Source organism: Lissotriton helveticus, chromosome 8 (assembly GCF_964261635.1).
Source record: "Lissotriton helveticus chromosome 8, aLisHel1.1, whole genome shotgun sequence".
In the NCBI taxonomy this organism is placed as follows: domain Eukaryota; kingdom Metazoa; phylum Chordata; class Amphibia; order Caudata; family Salamandridae; genus Lissotriton; species Lissotriton helveticus.
The window spans coordinates 504,041,566-504,055,788 of NC_136069.1; positions in this window are offsets into that span (position 1 = coordinate 504,041,566).

Sequence of the window (14,223 nt, forward strand, 5' to 3'; positions counted from 1 at the left end):
CTAATACATTTCCAATTTGCAGCATTACTTTTTTCCCAGCATCACATCCAAACATGAGTCTCACACTGTGACCTTAGACACATAACAGAAATCCTAGCAAATCAGTCAAATGATTATTACAGTGAAAGGGGAGAGGAGGGGACCTTGCTAGTAGTGAAGTATAAAGAGAGCAAGCGTAAGGGAAACAGAAAGAGAGAGAAAATGAGAGTGAAAAAAAAACCAAAAGGAAGTAAATCAGAAGGAGAGAGGGAGTTAGAAAACAGGAGTGAAGGAAAGGAATATTGACAGTGAGGAAAAAGATACGAGGGTAAGAAAAGGAGAGTGAGAGAAAAAAAACATATTAAGAAAAAGGAAAAAGGTGTAAGGAAAACAGAAGGATTTATAGAGAAACTGAAAAAGGAAAAAGAACAGTGTTGGAGAGAAAGGAAGACAGTGAGGGAGAGTGAAAGAGCGAGAGAATGAGTAACATCCACATTGCAACTCATTTTTATTAATAACTTAAAATGCACAACATATATCCCCTCACAAATTAATAACTCACCCTTAAAAATGCTTTTGAAGATTTAGAACAGTGTCAATTGTAGGAGAGTAGGGTCTGCTATCCTATGGTCACCCCAAATTTTTGCTTTTTGTTTCACTGGTTTATGACTTAATGTGGCTGTGGGCCTGCTAATCAGACCCACAGACCCACAGCCTGCTGTTCTCTCTCTAAATTAATGCCAATGCACATTAGGTGCATTACGAAATTGGAACTGGTTCACCTTATTGGCCCCTGTAACAGTGTACCCAGGTACCCAGGGCATAGGTGCTTCCAAGGCCTACCAGGGGCTGCAGCACGTATTGTGCCACCCCTGGCCTGGCCTCCATATTTGACACGTCTGGTTGATCACTCAGCTGGGGTAAGTCGGTGTAATCACCCCTTACTTAGGTGTAGTATGCCTATGCCTAACCTAAAATGGACACATATGTTCCTATCAGCCACTCCTATGGAAGGCCTCATCAATCCTGGAGGCAGAGTGCTTGGAAATATGTGTGACGGTGCTCTGGCATGAGCTAAGCCTGTCTGCAGCTTTCGGAACCATGTCCTTTAGCTGTTTCATGATACTGCCATACCATATACTCTTAAGTGCATTATGAACCTCGCGGTTAAATGCTATCTTTGGTTGGGCTTTATCAAAACATGCCGAGTAAGGTGTCATACGAATCCGAATACTACCCCCTCGCCAGTTCTGGCGACGGGGGTAGCATTCCACCCTTCTAGAGGGATATGCCATGTACCTAACCTGAACCCCGGTTAAAGTTAAACAGAGCCTCAGCATCACAAAATGGATGCTGCCACCACAGACACAAGTCAGACCTCCTGCTGCTGGGAGTCCTTCCAGCGAGGGAGGCTTGGACAAAGGGTTTCCTGCCTTGGGAGGTGCTAGCACCACCCCAGACAGGGTTTTGTGTATTGGATAGGACAGGGCTGAATAGAATCAGACATGCCTGGGGCACACAAGGTGTCCCTGGGCATATGCCAGTTCAAACCGGTACTGGGGCTCTCCAGTCTTGGCGCGAAGCTGGACAAAGGAAAGGGGGTGTAACCACCCCCCTTCCTGGTCCCACCCAGAGGTGGGACCTAGCAGGTACTCCGGCCCCTAGATTTGGAATAAGAGTAGAAGCTGTGTCCCAAGACTTCAGATCATCCTGAACTCGACTTGAAACTAAGAAGAAGACTGGACTTCGACATTCTGCTGCACAGAAGACTGAAGAGAATCTCCCTTGTGGCCAAGGAGTGACTACCCTGTGAAAACAGGCACCAACCAGCAACTTGACGTCTGTTTTGCCGCCGCCTCCTGCCAGGGCCCAAGCCCAGAGCCCAACGAGACCCAGACTCCCAGACTTCTCAGAGCCCGATCCACAGTCCCTGCAAAGAAGGGATCCGTGGAGGCACCGAGAGACGTGGGACCGGACATCTCAGAAGACCCTCGAAAAGCTGACTGCGCAGCACCTGAGGCAACCTCGACGCTGTGCTTTGGGGTTTGAGAAACCCCGACACCGAGTATTTGCACCGAAGATCAGCCCCCCAGCATCTCCACGATCTGAGTGGGGCCCTTTTGCACTTTGCTACTCGACGCGCCATCCCGGTCACTTGCCACGCGGCTAGTGGCCAACTTGGCGATGAAAACTACAACTTGCACTGCTGGTCTGGTTGCTCCAGACTGGCCCTTGTTCCCCTGAAAAGGAGCACTCGCTCTGACCGTGCTGGTCCGAGTGTTAAGCTTTTTCCACTTCCTGCGTGGCTTGCATTAGCTAAGGCCTGTTTGCTCCAATCAAGTTGCAGACACCGCCATCAGCTAGAGCATTTGTGGGACAGCTCGTGATCGACTCCTGGACGTCCTTGACCTCTTCGTGTCCACGTGGCTGCGGAGACAAGCTGCACCTCTTCACCTGTTTGCACCCGACATTGCCTGGTTCCATCCTGGTTCCACGGTAGTCACTGGCTAGTGACTTTGAACATTGTCCCCTCTGCTTTCAGGACTTCACCTCTTCAGATCCACCCTTGGATCCACCGGAACTCTCCTCGACGACCCGCCTGCAGCATCTTCAGCTCCAAGCACCATCGACCTGCGTGACGAAACCCGACATTACTTCGCACCTGTGCACCCGCTTCCTGTGGGTGAGGTAACTCAGCAACGCCGGTGTTCCCACACTGGTATACACCTCTAGTGCCTATGTCTAAAGTTTTATCCCTGTAGGTCCATCGGAAGGTTCCTTAAACACTAACTTTGTAACGTTTATGCACTATTGACTTAACATTGGTGCATGCGTGCACTTTGAGCACTGCACCCGAGTCCCGCGGGCCTTTCCCGACTTCATCACTGTTAGTCCCGAACAGCTTTAGCGATTCCCCAGGCCCTAGGCCTCTTTCCTTTCCCCATAGTGGTTCTTATACCACTATTTTAGTATATGGTTTAGGTGGCCCCTAGGGCTCATCCATATTGTGCAACTTTTGAATATTTAAACTGTGTTTTGTTTTAACGCATTTGCTTCTGTGCTCATAAAGAGTATAGGGGATATTTGTAGGAATAAATCTATATATATTTTCAATATATATCTGTGTGGTGTCCTTTCATTTGGTATTCAAGGGGATTGTGTATGGTAAAACAGCTTGCTTCACATGCCTTTACAGAGTTTAGCCTAAGACTGCTTTGTCCACGCTACTAGGATAGCTGGTCTATTAAGGTTGACTTACAACCAATCATCATAAGGTTGCTTGGCATGGTACAAGGTGATCACTAGAACTAGTGAGCATCATATACCAGGCCAACTTCTCACATTGGTGAGCAGCGGTTGGGATTTGAGCTTGCTGTTGTTTTACCATTACAATCTTTGTAGAGTATAATTTGAAAGGTCATACAGGTACCTGATAGGTACATTAAAACAAGACTAGTATACTTAAGTTCTACTGAACTTAGTTGTTGTAGAGGATAGGGAGTAGCACACCCTGACTACAACTATTAGATAGGTTTGGTAGGCAAACACCAGTGTAGGTAGATTGCAACATATCCACCCACACTAGAGCATTGTCTGGAGCAGAGAGATCCACTGGACCTATCTCTGTTGAGAGTGACCCTCCAAGGGCACCATCCAAATTTGCTATCTTTACTTTTAAAGAACTGAGGCAGCTGTGTTCCTTAAGAGGAATCAAAACGGGTCCTACCCCTACAGCAGGTCACCTCAGAGAGCTTTTAGACCAGTCTGAAGCTCTAAAGACCTCCAAACCAGGCCCCTCAGGGAATGGAGATGGAGGCTCTCCCACAGAAGATGATAACACTGACACCCCCTGTCCCTGTCATCCAGGTAGATGAGGAAGACCAGGTCACTGGAGATACTCAGTCTGAGGATGAGGAAGAAGAGGAAGAGGAGGAGGAAAGTGGGTCTGATGATGAGAGAAATAGTCAGGTGTTAGTCAGCAGGCTTAACCAGGCTAACTTAAGCACATTTGGGACTGAAGGTGGGTCCAACCCATTCAGACCCCCAAGTGGACTTAACCAGGAGCAAAGGAGGAGAAGGAATCACTCAGGTGAGTCCAATGCCTCCCAAGCTTCTAGAGGTTCTCATGGACACTCCAGAAGGGAGTTGTCTAGCCCTCAGAGAAGGGAAGATGAGGCCAAAATGAGAGAGGCTGAACTTAGGATCCAGAAGCAAGAATTAGAAGTTGCCCTGGCCAAAGATAAACTTGCTAGAGCAAGGCAGCCTAGAGAGAGTGGCTTAGGATCCACTGGTGGCAGCAATATCCAAAAGGATAAAGACAGGTCCTATGACAATAGAAACCTGAGTAAGATTGTGCCCCCTTACAAGAGTGGGGATGACATCCACAAATGGATGACTGCACTTGAGAGAGCCTGCAGAGTACAGCAGATCCCTTAGGAGCAGTGGGCAGCAATCTTGTGGCTCTACTTTGAAGATAGAAGCCGAGACAGACTCCTCACAGTTAGTGATGGGGATTCTAGAAACTACCTGGTCCTGAAGAGTGCTTTGATTGATGGGTTAGGCTTAACCACTGAACAGTACAGGTTAATGTTCAGAGACACCCAGAAGACACAGACTCAGGACTGGTCTGAATTTGTTGAATGTGCCACTAAGGCTCTGGAGGGCTGGTTGCTGGGAAGTAAGGTTACAGACCATGAAAGATTGTACAATTTACTGATGAGAGAACAGATTTTAAATAACTGTCAGAACCAGCAGTTGCATCAACATTTGGTTGACTCAGATCTAAACTCTCCCCAAGAATTGGGAAAGAGGGCAGACAAATGGGTTAGAACCAGAGTTAAGCAAAAGAACCAGAACCAGAACCAGGGTGGTGACCAAACGAAAACAGACCAGAAGGGTGGGGAGCAGAAAGCTAAAGACCAGAAGGCTTCAACAGGGCCCCAAACTAATACTGAGGGTGGGTCCCAAACTTCCAAGAAGAAGAAGAAAGAAGGTCAAAGAAAACCCTGGTGTAGTACATGTAAAAACACCTCGCACTGGACAAGTGAGTGTAAAAAGGGTGGAGCCCCCAACACTGCAGCCCCTAAGGCACCTGCACCCAATAGTACAGTTAGCAGTGTTGGTCCACAGACTAAGGGGGTAGTTGGTATCACCTTGGGAACTGAGGGAGATTCTGGCCTAGTCAGAACCCCTACACAGGCTGTCCTGATCTGTGATGTGGAGATTGATTTGTCCACTACTGTCAGTCCCAGTAATCTGGGCAAGTACAGGCAGACGCCTTTAATTAATGACAAAGTGGCTCAAGTATACAGGGACACATGTGCCAGTGTCACCATGGTGACACCTAGCTTTGTGGACCCTGGACAATACCTGCCAGGTGATAATTACCTGGTGACCAATGCCAGCAATGTCACTACTACACATAGTGTGGCACTTGTTAAGTTTTCCTGGGGAGGGGTAACTGGCCTAAAAAGAGTTGTGGTTAGTGCTGATCTCCCAGTAGAATGTTTGTTGGGCAATGACCTGGAGAACTCTCTATGGTCAGAAGTTGAGTACAGGACTCATGCAGAGATGTTAGGGATATCATTACATGTCCTTGCTGTGACCAGGTCACAGGCCAAAAAGTGCCTCTCTGAACCTCAGGTCTTGGATCCTGGAACAATGGACCAAGTACCTTCCAAGAAGAAGAACAGGAGGGTAAAGGCTGTGCCTTCCCAACTGCCTACAAGTGAGGATCAGCCTTCACAGGAAGATGGTCTTGAGACCCCTGAAGGAACTGTCCCTGAAGAGCTTGAACCTGATCAGGTTGAGTTTCTGGGGACAGGGGGACCTTCTAGGGCAGACTTGGGGCAGGCTCAGTTAACCTGTCCTTCCCTTGAACCCCTCAGACAGCAGGCTGCTGCTGAGGCTGCTGGGAATGCTCAAGGTACCCATAAAGTATATTGGGATGATGGGCTCCTTTATTCAGAGGGTAGAGACCCCAAGCCTGGTACAACCAGGAGGTTGGTCATACCTCTGCAATTTAGGGGCTTCCTTCTTACCTTGGCCCATGATATTCCCTTAGCAGGACACCTAGGCCAGAACAAAACTTGGGACAGACGTGTCTGTCATTTTCACTGGCCTCACATGTCAGAAGATACCAAGGAGTTTTGTCGCTCTTGTGTAACCTGCCAAGCCAGTGGCAAAGCAGGTGGTACCACAAAGGCCCCCCTGATACCACTACCTGTGGTGGGGGTGCCCTTTGAAAGAGTGGGGATTGACATTGTAGGACCAATGGATCCCCCTACAGCATCTGGGCACAGATTCATACTGGTGGTGGTGGACCATGCCACCAGGTACCCAGAGGCAATTCCACTTAGGACCACAACAGCTCCTGTTGTGGCCAGGGCCTTACTTGGGGTTTTCTCCAGAGTGGGGTTTCCTAAGGAGGTAGTATCTGATAGAGGTGCCAACTTCATGTCAGGATACTTAACAGCTATGTGGAAGGAATGTGGTGTCAACTACAAGTTCACCACTCCCTATAATCCACAATGCAATGGGCTTGTTGAAAGGTTCAACAAGACCCTAAAGGGCATGATCAAAGGATTACCTGAAAAGCTCAGGCGAAAATGGGACATCCTTCTGCCCTGCCTTCTGTTTGCTTACAGAGAGGTCCCACAAAAGGGGGTTAGCTTCAGCCCCTTTGAATTGTTGTTTGGGCACCCTGTAAGAGGACCCCTGTGTTTGGTGAGGGAAGGATGGGAGTTACCTCTCAAAAAGCCCAAACAAGACATAGTGGACTATGTACTTGGTCTCCGCTCCAGGATGGCTGAGTATATGGAGAAGGCATCCAAAAACCTTGAGGCTAGCCAAGAATTACAAAAAGCTTGGCATGACCAAAAGGCTGTCTTGACTGAGTACCAGCCTGGACAGAAAGTATGGGTGTTGGAGCCAGTGGCCCCAGCAGCACTCCAAGACAAATGGTCTGGACCCCATACTATCATTGAAAAGAAGGGAGAGGTTACCTACTTGGTGGACCTAGGAACTCCCAGGAGCCCCCACAGGGTGCTCCATGTTAACAGGCTGAAAGCATATGTTGACAGGGCAGACATGGGCTTGCTCATGGCTACAGATGAGGGGCGGGAGGAAGAGAGTGACCCTCTCCCAGACCTGCTGACTCAGAACCCTGAGGATGGTTCAGTTGATGGTGTGGCCTTAGATGGCAGCCTCACTGAACATCAGCAAAATGACTGTAGACAAGTTTTGCAGGCATATCGACATATGTTCTCCCTGACACCCAGTCAGACTAACTGGTGTACCCATGTGGTGGAAACTGCTGATAGTCTCCCTGTAAAGAACAAAATTTACAGGCAACCTGACCATTTCAGAGATTGTATCAAGACTGAGGTGCAAAAGATGCTGGAATTAGGTGTCATTGAGCCTTCAGAGAGCCCCTGGGCTAGACCAGTGGTTCTGGTCCCCAAACCTCACACCAAAGATGGAAAGAGAGAGATGAGGTTCTGTGTGGATTACAGAGGACTCAATGCTGTCACCAGGACAGATGCACACACTATTCCAAGGGCAGATGAGCCCATAGACAAATTGGCTTCTGCCAAGTATTTGAGCACATTTGACTTGACAGCTGGCTACTGGCAAATCAGGTTAGCTGAGGAGTCTAAAGCCAAGACAGCATTTTCTACCCCAGGTGGGCATTATCAATTTGTGGCAATGCCCTTTGGTTTGAAAAATGCACCTGCCACCTTCCAAAGGTTGGTGAATCAAGTCCTTACTGGGTTGGATGACTTTTGCGCAGCATATCTGGATGATATTGCTGTCTTCAGCTCCACCTGGGAGGATCACCTGGTCCACCTGAAGGAAGTGCTAGAGGTTCTGCAAAAGGCAGGCCTCACTATCAAGGCAACCAAGTGCCAGATAGGGCAGAGTAAAGTTGTATACTTGGGCCACCTTGTAGGTGGAGGCCAAGTTCAACCACTGGAGAGTAAGATCCAGACCATAAAGGACTGGTCCCCTCCAACTACCCAGACTCAGGTCAGAGCTTTCTTGGGCCTGACTGGGTACTACAGGAAGTTTGTTAAGAACTATGGGTCCATTGTGACTCCTCTTAAAGATCTGACATCCAAGAAGATGCCCAAAAAGGTTCAGTGGACAGTAAACTGTCAGAAGGCATTTGATGACCTGAAGAAGGCCATGTGCTCTGCACCTATCCTGAAGAGTCCTGACTACTCAAGAGAGTTCATTGTCCAAACAGATGCTTCTGAGTTGGGAGTGGGAGCTGTGCTTTCACAACTTAATGTAGATGGTCAAGACCAGCCCATTGCTTTTATTAGCAGAAAGCTGACCCCCAGAGAGAAACGTTGGTCAGCCATTGAGAGGGAGGCCTTTGCTGTGGTGTGGGCCCTGAAGAAGTTGAGACCATACTTGTTTGGCACTCACTTCAAGATTCAGACCGACCATAAGCCCCTCTTATGGCTTATTCAGATGAATGGTGAAAACCCCAAACTGCTCAGGTGGTCCATTTCCCTACAGGGGATGGACTTTACAGTGGAGCACCCCCCAGGGACTGACCATGGTAATGCAGATGGTCTCTCCAGGTACTTCCACTTAGAACATGAAGACACAACTGGTCAAGGTTAGTCTAATGTCCCTGCGTTTGGGGGGGGGGGGGTTGTGTAGGAGAGTAGGGTCTGCTATCCTAAGGCCACCCCAAATTTTTGCTTTTTGCTTCACTGGTTTATGACTTAATGTGGCTGTGGGCCTGCTAATCAGACCCACAGCCTGCTGTTCTCTCTCTAAATTAATGCCAATGCACATTAGGTGCATTACGAAATTGGAACTGGTTCACCTTATTGGCCCCTGTAACAGTGTACCCAGGTACCCAGGGCATAGGTGCTTCCAAGGCCTACCAGGGGCTGCAGCACGTATTGTGCCATCCCTGGCCTGGACTCCATATTTGAAACAACTGGTTGATCACTCAGCTGGGGTAAGTCGGTGTAATCACCCCTTACTTAGGTGTAGTATGCCTATGCCTAACCTAAAATGGACACATATGTTCCTATCAGCCACTCCTATGGAAGGCCTCATCAATCCTGGAGGCAGAGTGCTTGGAAATATGTGTGATGGTGCTCTGGCATGAGCTAAGCCTGTCTGCAGCTTTCGGAACCATGTCCTTTAGCTGTTTCATGATACTGCCATACCATATACTCTTAAGTGCATTATGAACCTCGCGGTTAAATGCTATCTTTGGTTGGGCTTTATCAAAACATGCCGAGTAAGGTGTCATACGAATTGGAATACTACCCCCTCGCCAGTTCTGGCAACGGGGGTAGCATTCCACCCTTCTAGAGGGATACGCCATGTACCTAACCTGAACCCCGGTTAAAGTTAAACAGAGCCTCAGCATCACAAAATGGATGCTGCCACCACAGACACAAGTCAGACCTCCTGCTGCTGAGAGTCCTTCCAGCGAGGGAGGCTTGGACAAAGGGTTTCCTGCCTTGGGAGGTGCTAGCACCACCCCAGACAGGGTTTTGTGTATTGGATAGGACAGGGCTGAAGAGAATCAGACATGCCTGGGGCACACAAGGTGTCCCTGTGCACATGCCATTTCAAACCGGTACTGGGGCTCTCCATTCTTGGCGCGAAGCTGGACAAAGGAAAGGGGGTGTAACCACCCCCCTTCCTGGTCCCACCCAGAGGAGGGACCTAGCAGGTAATCCGGCCCCTAGATTTGGAATAAGAGTAGGAGCTGTGTCCCAAGACTTCAGATCATCCTGAACTCGACTTGAAACTAAGAAGAAGACTGGACTTCGACATTCTGCTGCACAGAAGACTGAAGAGAATCTCCCTTGTGGCCAAGGAGTGACCACCCTGTGAAAACAGGCACCAACCAGCAACTCAACGTCTGCTTTGCCGCCGCCTCCTGCCAGGGCCCAAGCCCAGAGCCCAACGAGACCCAGACTCCCAGACATCTCAGAGCCCGATCCACAGTCCCTGCAAAGAAGGGATCCGTGGAGGCACCGAGAGATGTGGGACCGGACATCTCAGAAGACCCTCGAAAAGCTGACTGCGCAGCACCTGACGCACCCTCGACGCTGTGCTTTGGGGTTTGAGAAACCCCGACACCGACTATTTGCACCGAAGATCAGCCCCCCAGCATCTCCACGATCTGCGTGGGGCCCTTTTGCACTTTGCCACTCGACGCGCCATCCCGGTCACTTGCCACGCGGCTAGTGGCCATCTTGGCGATGAAAACTACAACTTGCACTGCTGGTCTGGTTGCTCCAGACTGGCCCTTGCTCCCCTGAAAAGGAGCACTCGCTCTGACCGTGCTGGTCCGAGTGTTAAGCTTTTTCCACTTCCTGCGTGGCTTGCATTAACTAAGGCCTGTTTGCTCCAATCAAGTTGCCGACACCGCCATCAGCTAGAGCATTCGTGGGACAGCTTGTGATCGACGCCTGGACGTCCTTGACCTCTTCGTGTCCACGTGGCTGCGGAGACAAGCTGCACCTCTTCACCTGTTTGCACCCGACATTGCCTGGTTCCATCCTGGTTCCACGGTAGTCACTGGCTAGTGACTTTGAACATTGTCCCCTCTGCTTTCAGGTCTTCACCTCTTCAGATCCACCCTTGGATCCACCGGAACTCTCCTCGACGACCCGCCTGCAGCATCTTCAGCTCCAAGCACCATCGACCTGCGTGACGAAACCCGACACTACTTCGCACCTGTGCACCCGCTTCCTGTGGGTGATGTAACTCAGCAACGCCAGTGTTCCCACACTGGTATACACCTCTAGTGCCTGTGTCTAAAGTTTTATCCTTGTAGGTCCATCGGAAGGTTCCTTAAACACTAACTTTGTAACTTTTACGCACCATTGACTTAACATTGGTGCATGCGTGCACTTTGAGCACTGCACTCGAGTCCCGCGGGCCTTTCCCGACTTCATCACTGTTAGTCCCGAACAGCTTCAGCGATTCCCCAGGCCCTAGGCCTCTTTCCTTTCCCCATAGTGGTTCTTATACCACTATTTTAGTATATGGTTTAGGTGGCCCCTAGGGCTCATCCATATTGTGCAACTTTTGAATATTTAAACTGTGTTTTGTTTTAACGCATTTGCTTCTGTGCTCAGAAAGAGTATAGGGGATATTTGTAGGAATAGATCTATATATATTTTCAATATATATCTGTGTGGTGTCCTTTCATTTGGTATTCAAGGGGATTGTGTATGGTAAAACAGCTTGGTTCACATGCCTTTACAGAGTTTAGCCTCAGACTGCTTTGTCCAAGCTACTAGGATAGCTGGTCTAATAAGGTTGACTTACAAGCAATCATCATAAGGGTCGCTTGGCATGGTACAAGGTGATCACTAGAACTAGTGAGCATCATATACCAGGCCAACTTCTCACATCAATCACACACCAGATTTTCTTAAGCAAAATCTTTGAAATGTACCTCAGACACTGCAACCACAAATGGCCCTGATTCCCTCTCATTTTTCACACATATCTCTGTACATAACCAATGAAAGTTCTTCCCAAACAAATTCAAAACCAAACTAACATTTTAATTGGTTGTACATTTAAACACTTTCAAACTCACATAATGTTCAACCTTCCCCCACTGCTCTCTCTGCCTGTTACCATGGTAACTCTCCATAGACCACCTAAATAAACTCAAAAGGTGAAAAGTTCATCACTCAATGTTGCAAACCAAAACAGCAAGTGTGTTTGACTTCTCAATATTCCAGCTTATCCTGTGCAATGCTCTTTTCAATGACTTTTTCTAAACCAATAGTATTATTCCTTTTAAAAACCAGTAATATGCACCCTAGTTTTCAATGTTAAATTATCAGAAACCACCAATCATTTCTTTGTTTTTCAAGTGCACTGAATCTCATCCACATTTTTTTCTAAACTCCATGTTTTCAAACTGCCATTTCATTTCCAGAGACCATCTGAGTACAACCAGATCTGCCTTCAAGATGCTTAGAGTGTGGATTGTAGGACACAGGTTTATATTCTGGAGTGAAAGGTATGCAGCAAATAGATGCTTTCTCAACCTTGAATTACCAAATGTGGATATTATGTGGATTGGCCTGAGAGGATTAAGATGTCACCAATTGATGCTATTGGTAAAATCCTTTTTACATCGCCCACACCCTGACCTCATAATTGTGCACTGTGGTGGAAATGACCTGTGCACTTTGACTGGGGTAGGTCTGGAAATGCTTTTAAAGGACACCTTTGACCAATTGATGTCACTTTTTCCACAAACCGCTTTTGTATATTCTAATATATGCCAAAGGCAAAAATGGAACTGCTCCAACCAATATTGTCCACAGATTGAGAAAGCAAGGAAACATGTGAATAAGTCAGTTTCTGCTTCCCTCAGAGACTATGGTATGGGTTCTACATACCACAACAACTTGCGTTACAACATGCAAGGCATTTATAGGAGAGATGGTGTACATTTTACAGATTCACAGTCTTCCTTTTAAACTTCAGACTCTGCATAGGTACTTACTTGTAGGTGCAAAAAACACTCAATGAACACAACGGCTCTTTTTAGAGCCACCCAACATCTAAACACACAAACTTGTTATTTGAATGTAATTTTTTTTGTTTTTAATTCTGGCGTGCTCGCACCTCGCAAATTTTTTTGGGCCCTTCTGGGTCCTTCACAGACCCCCTGAGAAGGCTTAGGGGGTCAGGGAGTCTCTTAACTGCCTCCTTTACCACGTTCTCCGCTTTCGTTTTTCACTCTCTTCTTAAACTACACAAAATGGCGGCTGTATGGTGCGCGCTACATGCGCGCACCTCGGGGTTTTCTTTTTTTTTTCTTTTTTCTTGCCCTTCGGGGTCCTTCAGGGACCCCATGGGAAGGCCTAGGGGGTCAGGGAGTCTCTTCACTGCCTCCTTTACCACGTTCTCCGCTTTCCTTTTTCACTGTCTTCTGAAACTACACAAAATGACGGCTGTAGGGTGCGTGCTACGTGCGTGCACCTCGCGATTTAAAAAAACAAACAAAAAAACCTTTTTTTATCCTTCAGAGGTCCTTCACGGACCCCCTGAAAACACCTAAGAGGTCAGAAAGTCTTTACCCTGCCCCCTTTTCCCGCTTTCCACTTTTAGCCTCTGCCTCGGACAAAAAATGGCGGCCAACACTTATTGATTTCGACCGATTGGAATGTTGACACACGGCTGACAGCAAATCAGAATTCGGCTCGCGCACGCATGGGTGCGCGCACGGTGCGCGCTTATAGATATATACATTTTGCAAACTTAATTTTCTCAACAACTACTGGAGGGATTTACACCGTTTAAACAAAATGGCAATCTACGAAACAGACTCTACCTTTTTGCCAAATTCCATGTAATTCCGTTCAGCCGTTCGGGCTGTAGCTGTGTCTAATCGTCCTATGGAATATTGCATAGGGAAAACACGTTTTGGGACCCCCCTTTTTTCTCAGCTACCACTTGACGAATCCCCCAAAACTTTCAGAGAAGGAGCAGAGCGGAGCGGGCCATCTTCTTTGACAAATTCGCAAAGATTCATCAACCGGTGCAAAGTTATTCCCAATAGAATGTTGCGGATTTCCTATGGAAACTAGGTCCTAACTATAACTACCTACTGGCGAGTTATATATATGTAAAGGTGTATTAAAAAATGAGTGGGTAAATGAGTGTCTAAATGGATGATTTAGTAGGTGTGTGACTGACTGTATAAGTGAGTGATTTAGTATGTCTCACTGAATGCATGGGTTAATGAGTAAACTGTGTAAATGTCTGTATCAGTCTGTCAGTTGGTGTATAAGCAGCAGCATGGGTTGGTGAGTAGCTGTATGAGTGTGTATTTGGGTTATTGATTGGATGTCTGTGTATCTCTATGGGTGTCTGAGTGTCTGTGTGAGTGGGTGGGGAGTGTGACTCTTTGCATAGATTTGTGAGTTGGTGATTCACTGGGTGTATAGGTTCAAGAGTGTATCTGTGTAGGGCTATATGGGTGGGTGAGTGTGTGTATGGATGCATTGGTCAGTGAATGGATGTCTCAGTGGTAAATATGTGAGTAACTACATATGTGAAAGACAGTATATGTGAGTGTTGGAGTATATAAATGACTATATGTGAGAGTGATTGATTGTGAGAGTGGCTGTATGGATGAGTGTATGGTTGTATCAGTGATTTTATAAGAGAGTAAGTATGTGTTAGTATATAAGTGAGGTGGTCTGTGTATTAACTGTATAGGTG